Genomic DNA, 21,326 nt, shown 5'->3' on the forward strand with positions numbered 1-21,326 from the left:
GACTTCTCCAAACATTTAAAGGACAACACTTAGAAGAAACCGCAGCCGTCCAGCAGACCAGTGAGCGGAAGCCCTATGCAGGTAGAGTTTACATCTACTCAATAAACAGTTATCGAGGACCCATGTTTAATAGGCACTGTCCTAGTACAAGCACAGGGATCAAATGAGGAGAAGATAGTTCTCGTGTTCTCCTGAAGTTCACATCCTAGTGACGGGGAGACAGACAGTCAACACGAGAAGTGACTTTCGGTGCTGATGAATACAGCGACGAAAGGAGCGAAGTACAGAAAGACCGACTGTGATCAACGCGAAGCAAGAGCACAAGGGGAGGGGGAGAGCTCCTTAGATTGGGTCCTGGGAAAGACTTTCAGAGGAGGGGACAATCTGGGATCCGAATGAAGAGGAGCCAGCCTTCGGAAGAGCTTTCTGAGAAGAGTAAAAGTCAAGTGAAGAGGCCATAACTCAGGACTGAGCCTGGGCTACCAAGGACAAGAAAGTGGGCCGGCGTGGCTGAAAGAAGGTGGACGGGGGATGAATTTTATTCCAAGTGTGATAGAAAACTACTGTGTATGTTTTGGACAGAATTTTTTGTGGCAGTCAAATTATCTAAATTATACTTTAAAAGATCAGTCTGGCCACTGGGCAGGGAATGGAGCGTGGAGGCGTGAATGCTAGAGCAGAATCCCGGTGACAAAGCGCAGGAGCTTGGAGCAGGGTGGTGAGGCTGTAGGTAGAGAGAAATGGGTGGATTCCAGAAACGTTCCATAAATAGAAACAGCAGGAGTTGCTAGTGAATTGGATGTTTGGGGGGATGTCAGAGAGGAAAAGGGAGAATTAGGATGACGCTTAGGTTCTTGGTTTAATTGGTCAATTGGATGGGGGCTGCCATTCATTAAGATGGAGAACTATTGAGAGGAGCAGATTGTGAACCGACCATAGATAGGATTAAGAGTTATGTTTTTGGATATATTATACTGAAAGCCTATTTTGACTCACACGTGGATATATCATGTAGGACGTTAGATACAGGAGTCTGGAGCTCAGGGAAGAGGCCATGGCTGGAGAAACAAAGATTGGGAGTCACAACACACAGATGGAACATGAGGTATGGGACTGGAGATAGAAGGTAAAAATAAGAGGCCTCAAAACTGAGCCGTGGGAGCTTTAAATATTTAGAGATCAGTTAGAAAAGGTAGAGTCAGTAAAGGGATGAATGGCTAATGAGATAAGATAAAAAGCCTGGAGAAGGTGGGATAATGAAAATCAGAAGAATAAAGTATTTAAAGAGGAAGCCATTCTGTTTTTTAAAATTCCATGAAAATTAGATTTTTTCCTACCAGGGAAGAAATCTCACAGTCCCTGGGGAGACCTGGCTGCTCCTTACAGCTTCTATCTCTCTCCTATTCTGGATGCTGAAAACGACTTAACCCCACCAGAAGGCAGAGATGACCGAGGCCAGCACTGACGCTGGAGAAGGGACAGAGAGATGTTTACTGGTTGTTCCCGGGTGGTCAGAGGTGTTCTTCTTGCTCACCGTAGGCCTCTTTCCTATGGCTAGGTTCTGATTCTTGCTGTGAGACTTCACAACCAGCACCACCTTGGTCCTCTACTGATGGCCCCGGCTCCTGAGTCCTTTCCCCTGTTATTATAACCGTGGCCACTTCCTGATTACAGACCAACTCTCAGGCTCGCGTCCACGTGTCTAGTAGAAGCAAAGCCTTAACCTTTGCCTGAAACCACAGATCTTTCTAGATCCAGCGCTTAGTTGCATCTGGTCTGAAACAACTCACAGCACCAGGATCTGGTTGTAACAATCACGAGTGGCCACCCCTGGGTGGAATGAACCACCTGGAAAGAAAGGGCCTTACTCTAAGGAGGACACTTGCCCCCACGTAGGGGTGGGGTCTGATGGCCTTGAGGACCCTTCTGACACCCGAGATTCTGCAGTTGTTTTCAGATACAATGTAAAAAAAACTAATCCTCGTTCCTTTTCAGGGAATGATTTTTGAAAGCAAACATTTAATGAAGTACATTTTTTCTCTAGCATATGATGATTCTCGCTCTGAAAATCTGTTTTTATATTTCTCTCACATGTCTTGGTTTGGGTTGAGAAAGCTCCTATTTTGCTGACAGGATATTTTGCTCGAGGCTAGCATATTGCTACTCAGGCATAATTCCAAGTGACAAGATTATATACCAGAGAGTTCTGAGTCTTCTGGTCAAAGCTGACCTAATATTTTCTTGCACGTAGTAGGCACTCAGTAAACACTTAGTGAACTGAACAGAGCCATTTTAAAAGTCGCTTCCCTGTGAAAGCAAGTGGCTTATGTTTGTGCTTATTACCGGGAGCTGGCATAGGATGGAGAAAGGAGTTTCTCTCCCTCTCTTTCTTCCCTCATTTGTCCTGCTCTGAATGTGAAGGTGACAAGTTGCTGCTTTCCTATTTGTGCCAAGAATGTTGACAAGAAATTATAAATTACAGATTTGGGAAATCTCAAAATATTTCTACACTTACCTAATAAATGGCCTTAGCTTAGTATATATGAGTGTGAGGTGGGGACATGTCACATTGCCTTGTACCCTGTCCCCACCCTGGGACCACACGCATTGCAATGTAGGCTTGCAATGCCCAGGGTCGGGGGAGAATTGTACCTGACACCTAATCCCAAAGCCATAAACTAGTAGACGCCATGTGCATGTTGTTTGACTGACAGAGGGTTTCGAGGGCATGTGGAAGCCACGCAGCCTCCTGTCTGCATTCTCCTTCAGTGTATTGCTCCTGACCTGCGTCATTTATTTTTGCCGCTTGCTAGGTTTTTGGATGCTTTTCAATGTGCAAACCTGGTCTAAAACATGAGAGAACAGGAAATATGGCAGTGCTTATAAACTGTCAGACACAGGTTTTATTTGGACTACAACAGCGTAAACATCACGATGTTTTAAGATAGAAACAGTTATAAACTATAACCAGTTTGCTGAACGAGCCGGCGTGAGAGAGAGACAGGCAGAAGGCAGCTTCCATTCTCTCCCACCACTGACCCTTCACTCTCTCTTTCGAATTGTTCTCGGCCACCTGATAAGGACTCTTAGGCATAATCTTATTTTTTCTGTCACCCTCAGGCAATAATGGAAAACCTGGCTTAGAACATATTAACAAAGTCCAATATATTTTGATATGAAAGCTCCAATCAGTGGCCAACTTAAGTGCCCCCCACTGCTGGCCCCACATACCAGCCGGAGACTCCCCCTGGCCCAGAGCCTGGAATGGAGAAGGGAGGTTTCTCCACTCCGTGTCCACTTTTACTTTAATGTTCCTTCTCTACTTTTCAACTCTCTAAATGCAGTTCTGCCCCACTTTGGGCTGGAGTGATCAGAGGGAAGGCACGACCTTCCTTCGCTGGCATGTTTGCACCATGGCTCGAGGGCCCTCTGCGTGTCAGACGCCCAATTTAAGTCTTCTCCTCATGGGTCACTTTTGTGGGTCCTTCACCTATCTCCCCCTGGAGGCCCCCATCACGGGTGCCTGCCGTGGAACGTTTGTGGTTCTCTGTCATCCCTGGATTCCGGTCCATCAACACAAACTTTCTTTCATGTGGTACCTCATCTCCCCAGACTGCCCGACTGAGAAAGTTCCTTTTAAGAAGCCCCAAGACTACCCACTTTGTGTGGGTTCCCATATGGCCCACAGGGAAAACAAACAAGCATTTTGCACCTGGTGACTTGGGAAGTGCAGGCCGTTCCCTCTTTGCTCTGCTGCTGCGCACCCCTGCAGGGAGATTTTCCTCTGTAGAACTGTCCAGGTGCAGTCAGGTAGGCCCCTGAGCGCCCCACGCTGGGGACTGCAAATGAAACTTCCCAAGTGTGCCCCTGGAGCCTTTACCTCACTGGCTTGAAGTGGAGGGGAAAGCACCCCTGCTCTCTCTTGTCCGGGAGAGCAGCAGACACTCTCCCGGGACCCCTCACTCAGTCCCAGCTTCTCCTTTCTGCCTGGAGCGGGTCGATGGGCCGATACGCAAAACAGGGCTTGTGGCGTCTCTCCAAGTCCCGCGCAGATGACGCCCTGTCTCACTCAGAATTCAGGAGTAGCACCCACTATCTTTCATTCTCAGCTCTGGGGCCTGAGCGACAAAACAGGAGCACTCTTTCCATCTGCATTCCATAAAATACAGTCTCTTGCCAAAGCCCAATAAATCCCGTTGCTTCTACTCTAGGTCCCGTTCCCTGTTGGCTTTGAAAGGCACCCTCCCCTCTCTTTTCTGCACCGTTTCTCCCTCGCTGCCGAAACAGTCCCAGCACTCTCAAGCAAATCTGTGACCTCCTGTATTAAAACATATCGGTAAGTTCGCCCTCAACCCCACATCTCCAGGTATTGCGACACTTTTCTGCTCTTCGCAATCAGACTTCCTAAAAGGTTTTTCTACACAAGCTGCCTCCATTGGGTAGAAAATCTCTGATCTACTCTCCACAGCAACACCTGGCATTCGTCTCCATGACTCAAAGGAAACCGCTCCATGTTGCCAAGTGTAACCCACACTGTTCCCTCCTCTTCTTCCTGAGCAGGCATTCAACCGAACTGACAGACTTCCCCCTAGAATCACATTCCTCTTTGACCCCTGGGTGCCACACCACCCCGGATTTCCTCTTATTTGCCTTGGTCACATTTCCTCCTAAGTCGCTGCTCTCCGAATTGGCTGAGACTGTTAGACTCCCTGAGTACTTTCTCTGGGATGTATTCCCTCCGCTAGTCTTTCCTGGGTGACTTCTTCCCTTCCCATGGCTCTAAATACCACCTAGAGTCCCATGGATACAACACTGCTCTCTCCGGTCCAGATCTTTCCTCTACTCTGGCCTTGGATATTCAACTGTCTACTTAACATGAAGGGTCATAGCCACCTCACACTTAATATGTGCAAACCGGAAGCATGTTTTCCTCTTAAAGATGCTTCTCTCCATCTTCTCCAACTTCTCAGCAAACAACAATGCCCTTCCTCCCTGTAGTGAAAGCCAGAAATCTAGAAAATATTCTTATTTTTCCTCTCTGCCCAAGGATACAATATAATAGCATATGTACTGAAGCTCTGCCATGTATCTAGCCCTGGGTACCCACATTCCAGCCTCCCTCAATTCTATTGATTCTACCTCCAAAATCCACTTCTAATGTGGTTATATCTTTCCCCTTCCACTGCCACCACTTTAGTCCAAGCCTCCATCATTTCTAGCTCACCCATCACAACTGCCTTCTAACTGAAGGCACCTTGGATAAGTTCCAGCTGCCCAGTCTCTGCCTTTCCTTTCACTGTCCCACATGGCTCCCACCTCTCACTCACAACTCCTTAGCCATGTAGGTCTTTCGGGCCTCTTTCTTGCCTCAGGGCCTTTGCACTTGCCATCCCCTTTATCATGTGCCGCTCATTCTTATCAGGCCTCGTCATAACGTTGTCTCCTCAGAGATGCTGCCTCTAATAGCTCCTACAATGTTCCACTGACATTGTCTCTTGGTACACTATTGGTTTTCCCTTTATAAATCTCACCATAATCTATAATTGCCATTTGCTATTTAATGTTTATAACTCCCCTTGGGTGGTAAGTTTCACAAGGGCAGAAAATTTATCTGGCTTGCTCACAGCTGCATCCTTACCTACTACATGGTCTGACTGACAGAAGGCATGCAAGACAAGTTAGTTACATCAATGGGTGAATGGGTGAGTATGAGCATATCCCACAGAGACATCTCACTCCCCAGTTGCCTTTCCAACTGCAATGGGTTTGGACATTATGACATGGGAGAAACAGAGAAGTATATCAGATTTGGGAGACCATTCATTCATTCCACAAATATTTAAGGAATATTTATTTACTATGCACCCAACACTGTTGTGCTCACTGGTGATACAGCAGTCAAAGTCCAGTCTAATAGTGCACAGCTCTTAGGTTCATTGTGGTATAAAACTATAGCCAGAAAAAGTTCAAATGGGTGAATCAGTTACTGTTCCCACAACCTCAGTACCAAGTTGTAATGAGAGCAAGCCTCAGATCAGATTTTGCCACATACGCAGACATAGTGTCATTAACAAACAGGCACAAAGCAATTTATACACCTGCTCTGTAGGCCTGATGAAGTCCCCACTCACTGGCCCTCCAGGGCTCTGGCCACAGCACTGCGTGAGTTCACTCAGCAGGGGATCATACCCTGCGGCAGGGTCAGACATCCAGGAACCCTTTGCCCTCGTGGCTGGAAACAGAACCGCTGAAGAATCACTTACAAGGGTCAGGTTCTATCCCTAAAGGTAGAGCCTATCGCCCTTCCTGGACTCTCATATCCTGTTTTTATGTGGGTAGGGAATGTCCCTAAAGTAGTATTTTAACTAATTTCCATGTCTTGATTACCTCTAATTTGACCTATGAAAGCCCATTTCTAACACCCATTATGCTGATTAACAAGCCACTAATTTCACAAATGAAAAGTCAGTTTTGACTCCAGCATGCTAATTAGCGAAATGTCTGGTGTTGATCGGAGCCTCAGATAGCTGACGCCTGTAGTCGCTGCCTCTGGAGAGTGGCCGTTCTGCAGTGAAGTCAGCTGTAGTGCAGATTCCTGATTAGAGCAACTGTCTGAAGCTTTAAGTAGCGATACACGCTTTAGGAGCACTCTCTCTGCTGCAGTGCTATAAAGTAGACAACAGACAATATCACAAATTGCCTCATCGGACATCCACACCGAGGTGTCTTATAGGTAGAGGGATATACAAGTGAACACTTGGGACTACAAGAGTACATTTTTGAGTCCCCAGCATACGAGTGCTATTGAAGCCATGGAACTAGATCAGTTCATCCAGGGAGTGAGTAGGTATGAGAAGGAAAGGGGTCCAAGGACCGAGACTGGGACACTTCAACTTTTAGGGCTCACTCAGAAGAGAACATAGCCAAGGAGATCAAGAACTGGCCGCTGGTGTCAGCAGATGGCCAGATAAGGCTACTGACCTGAAAGTTAAGTGAAAAAAGAGTCTTCAAAAGGAGAAATGGCCAAATGTATGAAATGTTCTAAGATGCTAAGTAATAAGAATTGAGAACTGACCCTTGATCACTGATGTCTTGATAAGGGGAACAGAGGTGAAGATGGAAATCTGATTGGAGTGGGTTGCAAACGGGAGACAAGGAAGCAGAAACAGAGCTCAGACAACTCATCAATATCTGCGGATCTCTCAGGGCCTTGCCCGGGTCCCAGCGCACCACAGGTTGGTGGATGTAGAAGGTGTGAACAGGGGATAAATGAATGCCTTGGTAACCCCCTAAAGACAGTCCACTGAATCACAAGTTATTAAGAAAGTAACAAATAAGGAACAAAGAGAGGGAAGAGCCTCTTCAAAGAGAACACGCTATAACTAAGAGATGCCAGTGTCTTGGATTAGTTAGTGCCTTTAAACTCAGCTTCCTAGTGTGTCCCCACTTGAAACAGGGGCAGGATATTGCAGTGACATTAAGGCAGTTGACTCTACCTAGGATCTATGTAGAGTATAGATTTCTTATAGGTTCAGATCTTGTCTCCAGCGCTTACCAGCCATTGACCTCGAGCAACCTCTCTGAGCCTCATTTTCTTCTCTAAGATATCGGGATGATAATATCTCACAGGGTTGCCTGAGGTTTAAACAAGGGTAAAATAAACAGAACCTATCATAGTAGGATCACCAAGGAAGGAAATAAATACTTAAGATCACCCAGTGTGGGAGATCTGGCTGGTTGTTATCTGTTTGTTTATTTTAATTGAGAAAGGTTTCCTTAACAGAGAAGCTCTCAACTGTCATTCCCCTTTAGCTAGGAGCCTTGACTTCTGTCTCCACTTGCCTCTGAGCTTAGCCCAGATTCATCTGTGGAGATGAAGGCAGGACATCTCTTATGTCGTGACAGGACCATTGTCACTTGCTAATTAAAATAAACCGGAACAGAAGTTGTAGGAAGCTCAGGTAGAAAGAAAGACTGGAAATGGCTATTTGCTGGACCCCTCTTCTGAGGGGGGCGGCCATTCTCCAGCCTGGCACTCAGTGTTCCTACGCCCTTGTACCAAGAAGGACTCCTAGGCTTAGAAAGCATCAGAATCTCCCCAAAGGCACCCAGGCTGGACAGGGGCAGAGTTCCCAGCCCAAGCCCATTAGGGTTAAGAGCTGAAGACGGAGGCCAGAGAGCCAGAGAATCAGAGAGGCTCTGAGCTCCTAGCGGATCAATGTGCAATCATAGAGAGTTGAGACAGCACAGCCAGTTTATTTGCATTTTTTCTGTGTCCTGAGAGAGAATGATCTGTTAGTAATTTAATTCATTTCCTGCAGTCAGTGCAACATAATTCTCTGACAATGCGCATTCAGGCCTGTCCACAGGGGGACCAGAAAAAATGAAGTAGGACTCTGAGAAATCATGTTCTTTACATGAAAATGGATCAGGCAGTGGGAGGGGGAAAACCAAAAATAGCCTGAGGGAGTGAGAGACAAAACCTGTGAAACAGTGAGAAGGAAGCTGAGACAACCTCCACGGAGGGAAGACAGGGCTCCAGGAACCCAGGAAGGGAAGAGATGGAATTGTGTGTTTTTCCAGGATTCTGTTAAACCACCCATTCATCTCCTCAGGCAAAATCATTCCTAACAAGACAGGGTATTTTAAACTATATTACTTCCTTGGTAGTCTACCTGCCCTTCTAGGAACATCCATTTTCTGAAGGAAAAAAATAAATAGATGGATAGATGACATTTCCCCCCAGATTTGAATTAATGCATGTTTACTGGAAAGTACAGAAAATCATAATGAATAAAATGACCCGCCCTGCTACAGAGATATAAGCATGACTAGCATTTTATGTTGATTTTATATGTTATATATGTGTGTGTGTGTTTATGTGTGTGTGTGTATCGAGATAGATGATGCTACCAAATAACAAACATTAATGAATCTCCAAAGTCCTGAACAGAGATACAAGTGGAAACACTGAGAAGGAAGCTACCTTCAGGGTAGGAAGCTACCCTGAAGTCTCCAGCTACCTGCGTTCTAGTTGACACCAGGTTCTTTTCTGCTCAAAGATTTCTGAGCTTTCATTTTTGCCCTATCTCTTTTGCATCATAAAATAGATTTGATTTTATTTTTTTAAACTACTAGTTAAATCCACACATTCCTCCATCTACCGCCTCATTTCTCATCTCCATCTCTTGAAAGAATTGTCTTCGTGGACTGATGTCACTTCATCTCTAACTCATTAATGTTTAAAAATCACTGTATGTGCAATATATAATTTTACCTTCACATTCATTATTATTTATTAAGTAATTATTAATTCTGTGAGTATATACATGAATGACAGCTTGTTCTAAAATGTTACTTCATTTTCCACGGACCACCACAAATTCAGCCTCCAGTGAGCATTATCGATGTAGGTGTTTTCTCTGGGGCCATTCAGTTCTTGCAGAAAAGACCACTAGTTTCTTCTCCGGACCTGCTGGAGATTAACAAGGAAAGGAGGCAGGTCCCTTACTTCTCAAAACGCAGACTTTTACCATTGCCCCTGTATTCCAAGCGCCACCACCCTCTGCTGCTCCTGGGACTGGGGAGAGGAGCCTGAGGTTCTGGCTGCTCTTCCCTGACTCCCTCTCATCGGTTTCGGCCCATCCCCAGGCCTGCCGCGCAGAGCGGATGAGCGGACTTGGTTCTCACCCGCCTTTCGCCCAGGTCTTTGCCATGTGGCTCTGCCGTTCCTCTCACTGAGGGTCACGATCCGTATCCCCGGCCCTGGAGTTCAGGCTTGGTTGTGTGACTTGCCTTCAACAGCAGAACAGGTGTGAGTAACAGCGTGCCGATTCTGAGCCCTGTCCTTCAGAAGTCTGGAATTTTCCCTCGTGCTCCTGCGGCTCTGTCCTCCATGAGATAGACGTGACTGCTCGCACCCTGGCCTCAGGAATAGCAAGCGGGACACGGGGAGCAGAGCTGTCCCCCCAAGGAGCCTGCCCAAGCCCGGCCTTAAGAAAAGCCCCACTGACAACTGACCCACAAATGCACGTGTGATCCGGCTCATCTTCAGATATGCGAACAACTGCATGCCACTGAGCTTTTATGATTGTTACACATTTTTATTGTGACGATACCTAAACCATGCACCTGAGGTTCTCAGGAGGCCTGGAGGTGGGTGGAAATAACATCTATTTTCTCTTTGTCATCTTCTTTTCAAATATTTACTTCTTCTAATTCATCCAGTTTTCATGTTCCAAATTTTGCTAACATCTCTCTTTCACAGTTTTCCACCCTCCCAATCTCTTTCCCATCTCCACTTCTACCTTGGTTACTCCTTTATTGTCATTTTAGATTATTCCAGGATTTGGGAAATGAAATGATTAAACATGTGTTTAATCAGAAGTTCCTCTTTCCTGAAACACTGTGCTCTTATTATGATCAAGGTGATGCTGTTGTCCACCAAACAATTTTTCTTTTTCTTCTGGGTACAGCCCTCCTAGCTGCTTTCATCTAGGTTTTGGCCTAGATGACTAGTTTTAGCCAACAAAATGTGAGCAGAAATGATTTACACCACTTCCATGATTCTTTTTCCCCCCTACTGTATTATGTGTGGTGTACTGATAGTCATCATTAGTGTTTAGATTACAGAATATTGAAAGGAATTTTGGCCATGCTGGGAAAGGAATGAACATCCTGCATGCGTGAATACATGGGATTTTGTATCTGCTTCATACAAATGAGAAAGAGTAATGTTATTCATACAACATATTAATGTATGCTATTGGGTGGGTACATGATGCTGATATTGTTGCCATGTAAAAGTTAATAATGGATAGAAGGATGTGTTTGGACACTAAATATCCAAAGGGGCGGACTGTACCAGATATTATGCCCACTTCTGGTACCTTCTGGCAAACTCCACTAATTACACAATGTAGTATCCTAACAATAAATTTTCAACAATGAAGCCTAGGACTGGAGACTGAGCAAGCCATTCACGATGTCTCTTCTCCCTCAGGAGTCGCTGGAGGAGGCTGGAGGGTAATGCTGCAAATTTTAGCTGGCATTTCTCAACCCCTGGGCTACAGCTGCAGATGTTGACTCAGCTATACTTTTCAAACTGAAAAATATGCCCTTCTGGCTATTCTTATGAATGGACTTCTTTCTATGCCTCAGATGAAAATGATCTTCCTCCTGGGGGTAGTCAACTGATAATTACTAACCGTCTTCCAGTGTCTCTTAAAGTGATATCAGGGATTGGCCTCACAGCTCTCCAGACTGAAATGATATAGATTTCTGACAGTGGGATATAGCGCATAGACACCACCTTTTGGAACCAGAAGGTAGATTGAGAATCAAGACTCATCTCCTGTAAGACTCCAGCAAAGGTCCATGGAAACTGGTTATTGTCCATGACAATCAACCAGAAGGCTTGGACCCCAGGAACCTGGTCAAACCATGGGTGGCTCTGATGTTTCTCCAACCAAAAATGCTGATATGGGAAATCTTGCCAGTAAATTACCACGTCATAAGGTTGCAGCTCCAAGTCTTAGATCTCAGATCTTTGTTCACAGCAGGAGTAAGGCTGGTGCTTCATCAACCATAAACTTGGGGCTGGCATAACTGGGCAAGAACAAAATTTCATCATTGCCATGTTGCTGAACAGAGGCCACTGATTGTGCCAGGTGAAGGTTTGAAGCTTTCTCAGTCAGAGAGTTTATAAGTCCCACAGAACCAGGGCTGAAGTCCAATATTTGGCCCCACTAAATTTCCGGGCCTTGACCTAGATTGTAATAGGAATGGGGAACCTGAATACCTGCTACAATGCCTACATCTAAAAGTTTTTCCCAAGGAACGATGCGTCAGTAAACCTAGTAGAATTGCTGGCTTGCTGTCTGCCCTGTTTTGCATGGTACCCAGTAATCAATTCTGGTCTTTTTCTCCCTCCACACTCTTCTGCCTTGATGACATCATTAATTTTCATGGTTTCAAATGTCATCTGTATCCTGATGGTATTGAACTACATGCTCTACTTGTACCTTCAACTACTTCTCTGACCTCAGGAATTGCATCCCCAACTACTCACTTAACACTTCCATCTGAATGCCTCACAGGCACCTCAGATTTATGTCCCAAGCCAGAACACTTCATCTCTTTTTCCCCCGCTGCTACTCTGCTTTTCTATGCCATTCTTCTACCTGTCACATGGATGTCATCATCTCTCACCTGGAATAGAGATTCCATCTTTGCCCTCCGCTGCCCTATTCTCCTATGACATTTCAAAATGTAACCCAGCTCATTCTATTCCAGTGTGAGGCTGGTCAAACACCAAATTCATATGGTATAAATGACTACCGACTTTTTCCAGGAGGCAACATCTCATCCTTCAAGACTCAACTTGAAAACCACCTTTTCTGACCACTTTCTTACGATTTTAAGTAAGCCCTCACCCATGTTCTTTCACTAGCATCTTTCAGTTTGTAACCATTTCTTTGTCTAATTGTGGAAAGGGTTTGCTCCATTTGTTTCATAAAGGCAAGTAGCCTTTATGTTCATCATCTTTCCAGGTTTGGGACAAATATAGTAAGTGCTCAATAAATACTTATAGAATAAAATAAGTAACACATATCCAGTATGTGTTTACTGAGCATATTCTTGCAACATTACTTGCCTTTTGGACTTTTGCTATTGTTCTTCTCCCAGTTGACGGCCATTATTTTAACAAAGATATAATTTTATTTTGAATCGCTCTAGGAGAGTTTAAGGAAAACACTACACATATGAAGATGCAGAGGCTGAGGTGCTGTCTAGCTCTGTGGTCTACTCTTTACCTTTCTACTTCAACATAGTTAAAAACTGCTACATATCATAGGGATTACTTGAAAATAGTTAAAACCATAAATATGGATTCTACTAACTCCACAATATTCCCTGTGCAGCTCTTTATTAAGATTTGTATTTCAATAATGATTTTCCACGTCATTATTAAAAATTCATTAGTCAGTTAAAGAATGTTTTTAACTTCTTCAAAGAGGATTAATGAGTAGTATACTTGCAAGTCCTGCATAAAAATGTTTTGAATAACTGTTCAGTTGGGTATAAAATTTGGGCTAATGATCTTTCTTCTCACAGCTGCCCAAATTCCAGGCGCTGCTCGATTGTCTTTTAGAATTTAATGTTGAAGACAATAAGTTGTCACCAGACTAATATTAATGCCTCTGTAGGTGGCTCTCCATTTACTTTCTCCCTTTTGTCAGGGGTACCAATAGGATTTCCCCCTCTTTATAATTCAAAAATGGTGCCTGATTATATCTGAGTATAGAAATCATTTTATTAATTTTATCTATACAAGCGAGCAATTTTGGTCACTCCAATGTGAGATCTTTTCTCACATCACGGAACATTTTAAATAATTTCTGTCCTCATTTAATCGGGTTCCAGAGGTTTGGGTTTCCTTTTCAGAAGCGCTTCTAATTATCTGGTGAAGCTGCCGTCTTCTGTCGTGTATACTCATAATCTCCTTTCTCATTTTCGCCCTATTTTGCTGCATATCTGAAGAGCTCCTCAAGTTACTCTTGTCAATTGTAATTCACTTTCTCCCTCAGTCTCCAATCTGCCCCTAAGTGCCTTTGATGCAAAAATCATTCTTCTACAGGGGACCCCAATTTATAGTTACTAGACTTGTACTTCCTCACACCCTCCCCATTTTTATGCTGCTTCTTTTCATAATCACAGGAATGATCTAAACTAGTGTTAAAGATCTTCCAGCGACTGTGAAGGACACCGACACTGACGCTATTGCCATGCCAACTCAGCTATCACACCTGGTTAGCTCCTGAGGCGCCTCCTGCAAACAGGCCGGAGCTGTGGGAATCTCACCCACATCGCTCCACAGTGAGGCTCTTAGTGAAACGAGAAGAGCAAGGGGGCCAGAGGAGAGGCAAGTGTGGGCATCTGCTCTGAGGGGGTCGATGAGGAAAACGCACTGCCTGTGGGAGGACCCAGCCCTGGAGGTGAACAGAGGCACGTCTGGGTAGACACAAGCTCATGCCAAGGAGCACAGCGTGGGGAACAGAACGAGGGCTGGATTCCAGCGCCTACTTGCCCCCTTGGCTGGGCATCTGTGCTGTGCACAAGGCGGCTCTGGTTCCAGTTTCTCCCAAATTTCATGATTTGGTTGTATGAGTAAATAAGTCTCTTGTTTGTTTAAAAGAATTCCATCACAACTAAATTAAATTGGTTGTTCTGGACATACAATGGCTCCTTTAACCACTAACAAATAAGGTGCAGAAAGCGTTGGAGCCCGCGCCTGGCTGAGGCGGGGCAGGAGGCTGGAGAACAGCTGTTGCCGACGTGGCCTTAGGCAGCCTTCCCGGTGGGCACAGAACATGTTAAGGAGTGACCTGTGAACTGAGGTCACGCATCAGCCGAGGAACTAGCCGTCACGACAGTGAGCCTCCGAGACACCATCCCAGGGCATCTTAGGAAGGGAATGAGGACCGTTTCCTTGGTTCTGGAAACCAGCTTAGTGAGACGGTGCGGCCAAAGTAGGTTTACAGTTGTTTGTATGGAAAATAATACAACAATTAAGAAATAACCACCCAAGAATAAACTCTGTTTCATGTGCTCACAACTGTAAACCTACTTTCGCCCCACCTTGTATTTATACCACCTCGAACATTTGGAAGGGAAATGACTTAAAAACAGGTTTTCCCGTCCACCGCGGAGATCTTTCCCAGTGACTCTATTTAGTCCCTGGGCAGCTGCCTTTCCCCAGGATGGGGATCAAGCTGAGACCAAATACTTGCTGAGCTCTGTCCCCTGCCCTGGGCCCTCACTCCCTTTCTCTGGAGACCACCCCTCCATACATCAAGTGCATCAAACCCCTGACTTAGGCTCTGCTTTTAGGAAACCTAACCTGGGACAGAGAGTAACAGCTGCCCCAGATCAAACATATGTGGGTGCCGTTCGGAGGTAAAAGATGTGTAGTCGTTTCCCTACCATTTCTGACTCTAGCTCCCAGACCTATCCTGTACCCTCGCCACTCTGGTTGACGTAGCTGCCCTTCTCACGTAATCTGGCCGTTTGGAGGTCCACCAGGCTCAAAGTGTCCCAGAGCTACCTCCTGTTTAGATGTCATGGTCTCTTCTAAGGCAGCCCACGTGTTGCTCTGTGGTGACCTACACCAGTAAGATTCTGGATCATCTAGAGAAGTCTATTGCCTCCAAACAATGCCATGTGACCTGCAGGTATGTGCACATGTTTGAGAGAGAGAGAGAGAAAGAGAGAGAGAACCTGAAACACATCCTGCCATACCAGTGCATATAACCACAGGATGTGTAACCTAAAGTAAAATATAATGAGCCTGGGAATAATGTCAGGAAAGACCGTTATTCATTGGGACTGCTCTTAGCTTTCAGGTCACTGCACTGACCCACTGCTGCAACTACAACTTATACAAAAATCTATGCAGATATGCACAAGCAACGCCCCTGGCAATGCCAGCGCCTGGAGAGCTGCCTGCCTCTTCACTGGCGCAGGTGCCACCGTTAATGCCAGGCTGCTGTTTCTGGGTTAATCAGCTTCCACTCTGGTGGCAGAGAGTCAGCCAGGTTGGGTGCAAGTACCAAATCAGACACATCCTTCCAAAACTTGGAGTTGTTTTCAGTTCTTTAATTTCTGTGTCCAGGACCACTTTGAACTCCAAAATGAATCTGTATGTCCTTTTTGCCACAATAAATGGCTCATCCATTCCCAGAACTCATCTTGACTCATTTCTACCTAGAAACTGTTCTCTGGCCTCCCCCTACCTGCTTCCGGTTAGCTACCTCTCTCTTGAGCTCAATCAACCCATTACATTCAGGTCATGCTCTCTTTTTCCCTGATACTTTTGCGATCTAAATAAAGAATTTTCTGGACAGTGTGCTGTATCCTTCAATAGGACACTCTGATTAGCAGCATTTTTTTTTTTGTTAGCACAGAAGCCCTGTCCCCAGAGTTAAACTAGCCAGGGTGAGTCATGAGCATGCAGCTCACATCAGCAAGTCCATCCTTCCCCTCCACCCCCCACAGTGTAGGCAGGGCTGTGCCCAGTCTTTACTAATCAAAGAAGGCAAAGAAGCGGTAGAAGTCATCCAGATAATCAGGAAAAGGCTCATCTCTCATATAAACACATACATCTTCAACAACTTCAACAGGGTCTCATGTAAAACGCAAGTAAAGTAGCACATAAATGGGCATGGAATCCCATCCTATCCATCCTAATAAACTGAGTAGCATGTCTAGCTTCCCAATTTAGAAATGCAGAGGTTAGTGCCCAGAATGCAAAAGCTTCTACTTAGAGTATTCTTTGACACAACGAGGGAGCACATTAAATATTGGGAGACCTGCTAGCACGAATTTATTTCAGAAGAGAAGGAGAAATCTGTGAGCAATTGGTGCTCAGATCCCCCTACATGCCAGGGCCTCAAAGGGAATCTGAGCCGTGGCGAGGAGACAGGCACAGAGGCGGCGGCTCTGTCTCTGCATTTAGAACATTCCAACCATCAGAACACTAAGATGCATGCATTTGCTGCTCTGAATTGTTGGGAGTTTTTCTATTCTAAAAATATTTACTCTTTGTCAGGCCTTAGAAAATCAAGTTTTGAAAGCCTCTCCTTTCCCCCGCCTCCCTTTCTATAAACAGTCACAGCAATTCACAAGTGGTCAGGGGTGAACAGACATACAGACGATTCTGTGGAAACCGAAGCAGTGATAAAGGTTTCAGTATCTACTGCGGGCAATCAAGGGACAGAATGAAAAGTGAAATAGCCACCGCCTCTACATCCAGGAACCAGGCAAGGTCTTGTCCCTCGTAAAGCTGCCTCAGAGGTATTAACATACAGTGGAAGGGCTTTTATTTAATCTCATTTTACTCTGGTGTGTGAGCATGGCTAATACCCAAATTAAGACATCTATTTATGCCACTGAGAAGAATAGATTTGTCCATTTCATCCTGAGAACTAGAGTGGATCATGAAATATTGATGCGACTATAATAACAGAAGGTGAGAGTGCAGAGTCCAGGCAGTGGAATAACGATGCGAGAGAGTTTGTCTACCACCGTGCAAGGGAAAATGACCTGTAAACGCTGAACACCACACTCAGTGCCTGGGGAACTGCGCTCTAGAGTAAAGCAAGGACAGGGTACATTCTCTGCACGTCCTGGGCAATTTCACTTACTTTCATGGCTTCTCTTACAGATGTGTGCTGATGGCTCTCAGAGCAAGCCCAGGCCTGCTGGACATTGTCGCCTGGATCTTCCATAGACATCTCACAGTTCATAAACCTAGGACTGAATTCAGTGCCTTCTCCTCCATGGCCCAGACTTGGAGCTCCTTCTCCCTCTATTGCCACCGCCAATCAATCAAATTCCTTCCTCTATAATATGGTTCAAACTCCATCTTCACTATGGATCTCTCCATCTGCTTCAGTTCAGGTCTAGCTTATGATTATTTCCACAGTCTTCTAAATGGTTTCCCTGACTCCATCTTTGTCTCCATCAATTCATTCTCCTTCAAACCTCTTCACCCCACCACCCAAATGACATTTTTTTAAAAATATTGATTTCAGAGACAAGAAGGGAGAGGGAGAGAGATAGAAAGATCAATGATGAGAGAGTTGTTGTTTGGCTGCCCCGCTCCCCCCACCCCGGGGATCGAGCCCGCAACCAGGGCGTGAGCCCTGACCGGGAATCGAACCTCTACCTCCTGGATCCTAGGTCAATGCTTAACCATGGAGTTACACTGGCTGGGCCTCAAATGACTTTTAAAACTACAAATATGTCGATGCCTCTGCTCTGCAGTGATTCATTATTGCCTTCAAGCTAACTCCCCAATGCTTTAGAAACGGCCCATCCAACCTCACGCCTCCTCATTCCCTTCCATGTAGTCTGTAATCCACCATCCTGGACGATTTCTAAATCCCAGGGAAGCTACTCACCCTTTTCCTACCACCTTCCCTGGCCCTTTCTCTTCTCTTACCTAACTGGGTCCTGCTTATGTTTCAGCACTCACCTCAGGGGCACCTGACTGGAAACGTTCCCTCAGCATTATTTAACATTACGTAGCACGTGCTGGGCAGGGCCTCTCTGACTAGGCGAACCTCTCGGAGACAGGCACTAAGTCTTGGCTCAAAAGGAACATGCTCAGTTAGAAAATTCTGGTCTTTTGTAGAGTATATGACATTTCCTATAAAATGTTTTGGCTGCTTTTTACTCGAAGCTCTCTGAGCAACTTCAAACTACTATTCCTGTACCCAGTTGCCTGGATATTGGGAAGAAATCTGGGCCAGAGGGCAGAGGCATCCCTAATACTAATAATGCAAGTTATTCTTTATAAAAAAGGACCTGAGTTATCAATCAGACTCTGTGCTTCATTATTCATTATATGTCAATTCTAGGATTGTTTCCCTGACATGAACCGGTGAAGGCAAGGGTGCTAAGATGTCCGAGGAAAGGTCATACTCTGTCCCCAGGACACAGGCCATGTCAGGATGTGGTTTTGGCCTGACCTGCGTCCTCTGGCTAAGTGGCTTTAGGCGGCTGAGATCACTGCAAAGGATGGGGCATAGAACGAGCTCTGCCTCAGATCAAGTTGTAAGGGAAGAGGCGGCGGGCAGGTGAATGGGCGCAGAACCACAGAGCCTTCTGCCTTCGCTTCCGTGGAAGCTCCTCAGTTTACATTTGACTTCCCACTGATCAAATGGGGCCTCCGAGTGAATGCCTCCCGTTTCTCTCACAGATGTCCAGGCAGTGGGCATCAATCAGATACAAAGGCAGCCATCTGTCTTTTCCTCACACACCTCCTGTTAGGAAATCAGGAGGGTCCTTTTAGCATTTGACCCTCCTGCCCACAGCAACACGGCAGGGGGAGCTTTTCAGGGTCTGATGCGGGGCACTTGGAGGAAGTATTAGAAAAACAAAACACAAAAATGATAGAAACACAAATGTATTTTTGTCAAAAAGATAACGTCTTCAAATGTAGCGACTTAGCTCACCTACCAATGCCAGTTCTCAACCTGGATCCATATGGACAAGAAGCCAACAGTTTCCAACTCTGCTTCTCAGAGAGATTAAAGGAGAAATGTTCTATAATGAGGATTAGTATATATTGGAATAATTCACCCAGAGAGAGGAATACAATTTCTTTTTCTGAAAAGCTAGGAAAAGAGAAGAGAGTCAGTCTACTCGGGATGCCAACTGTTGACCTGCATGAAGCCTGGGGAATGGAATCTGTGGGCTCTAAGGTTCCCTCTGGGCCCTGGGAGTCCATAAATTCTTTGAACAGAGGATTGTCAGATAGAGCAAGTGATTTTTGTTTATATTTTCCTCTGAGTTTACAAAATAAAAAGCTAAAAACCACTGGCAGGTGGCTCATCTGAGGGCCAAGATTTTAGCAGAAAGAAGGCCTTTCCTCACTGGTGTCAGTACCTACTGACAATCCCGTGGATTTACTGACACCTGCCAATCAGAGCTTAGCTTAGAATATAAATGAGGGAGACAACCACGGAGCAGTAAACTTTCCTAACGTGAACGGAGACACAGTCATGCCATCAGGCAAACTGGATCAGTGCATGATAACAATAATGTATTTGTTGCTGAAAACACTAATATTTTGGAAGGTGAACAGAACATTCAAAGGACAAAAAGCAATGGGTAAATCAATGAAAACTTACCCAAAAGACATTGCCAGACTCTTCTAGTCTTAGGAGAAAACAGACAGATATTTCAGAGAGTGTTCCATTGGGTAAAAATGTGATACTCTCATTTTAAAGCTTCATAAAGGAGGCTGTAAAAGGCCAATGAAAACAAAATTCTCAGAACTAGGAGGAGAAGCACACTCAGTTTTAAGGTGTATTTATGGATGTTTGACCATGATGACTAGAGTGCTATAAAAATGTGAAATCATTAATATATTCTGCATTCAGCATTGTATGTTTAATATCGCATGTAGTTATTTGGATGCCCTTACATCTGTTCAGTAATTACCGGCAATGAGGCAAAGTATCACCGGAAAAATACCCTGCTGTTATGAGCTTGCATTATTTTCAAAACATAAATTAGACGTTCAAATATATGTATCTGACAAATGTACATGAAATATTATATCTAAGTGGTACAGTGATTTGTTCCAATAAATTCTTGAGTTTCTAATAAATCTCCATTTCAAGATATTCAAAGTACTTTCCTGATATTATTGGTTAAGTGCCACAAAACCAAAATTTGGAAGGAAAAGGAATGAAATCATGTCAGTTTTTTTGGGCGAGAGAACTGTTGAGCTGAAATCACTGGCTTTGCTTCTGCCTCAGTGAGACGGGGGTTTGAAGAACTGTGACTGGGAGGAAGAAGAGGAGACCGCTATGTTCCCAGACAAGCTGTCCTGGCACTTTCCCCCACCTCCACCTGCTTAGAGCCCAGCCTCTAGAGAGCACTGGGGATTCAGAAACCAGGGGCCAGCTCTTAATCAGTTCAGAAGGCAGGGCCCTACTGGAGAGATCAGTGCCAACCCTTGGCCTCTCTTACAGTCCAACTGTGTCCAACCATCAGGCTATTCCACAGCAGATGAAAATCCACCAGCCACAAAACAGCTGAATAAACTCTAAGCATGCCGTCCTGGGGGAGTCTATTCAGCAGCTATAAACAACAACAAAATCCATGCGATTGACGCATAAAGTTCCCGAGACACATCGCTGAGTGAGGAAAGGCGAGCTACACCATGATATACACGCTATGGCATTATTAACGTTAAAACATGCAAACGGCACTGTATCTTTCTGCACATAACCGTTTTATTGAAAAATCTGATTCACTGGGATACAAATATGGAACTGCTTTATTATTTTTTTTCAATTGCTGTCTTTAACTGTGTTGAATCTCCATTTTCAAGTCCTTCATGATGTGCAGAATAGAGCCCATAGATTTATGATCTCTTTCACATATTAAACACTTCAGTTTAGTCTTATCCAATTATCCCAGCTTGAACCATCAACCGCACACACTTCCTCCTACATCATTCAGCCTGATCCCGGCTGGGGTGGGGGGGTCTTGTCATGGGGGTGACATCAGGTCTGTTCTTTTGTTTCTTCCCCCCCCTCCCTCTTCTAGGTCTCTGTCTCTCCTCCAGGGCGCTGGCGTAGAGAGGTAAAATTGGAACCTCTGTGCCTTTGAGGTCCTCCCTTGGTTGACACCATCCGTCCTCTAACGCCATTGACTTGGCAGGCATCTTTCTTGAGGAACTTGAGTGAGTTCTCCCTGAAGTAGATAAAAGCTCTGATCTGACCTCTTCTGACCCACCTTCCTGGTGG

The sequence above is a fragment of the Miniopterus natalensis genome, chromosome 19 (assembly GCF_054644295.1).
Source record: "Miniopterus natalensis isolate mMinNat1 chromosome 19, mMinNat1.hap1, whole genome shotgun sequence".
Classification (NCBI taxonomy): Eukaryota; Metazoa; Chordata; class Mammalia; order Chiroptera; family Miniopteridae; genus Miniopterus; species Miniopterus natalensis.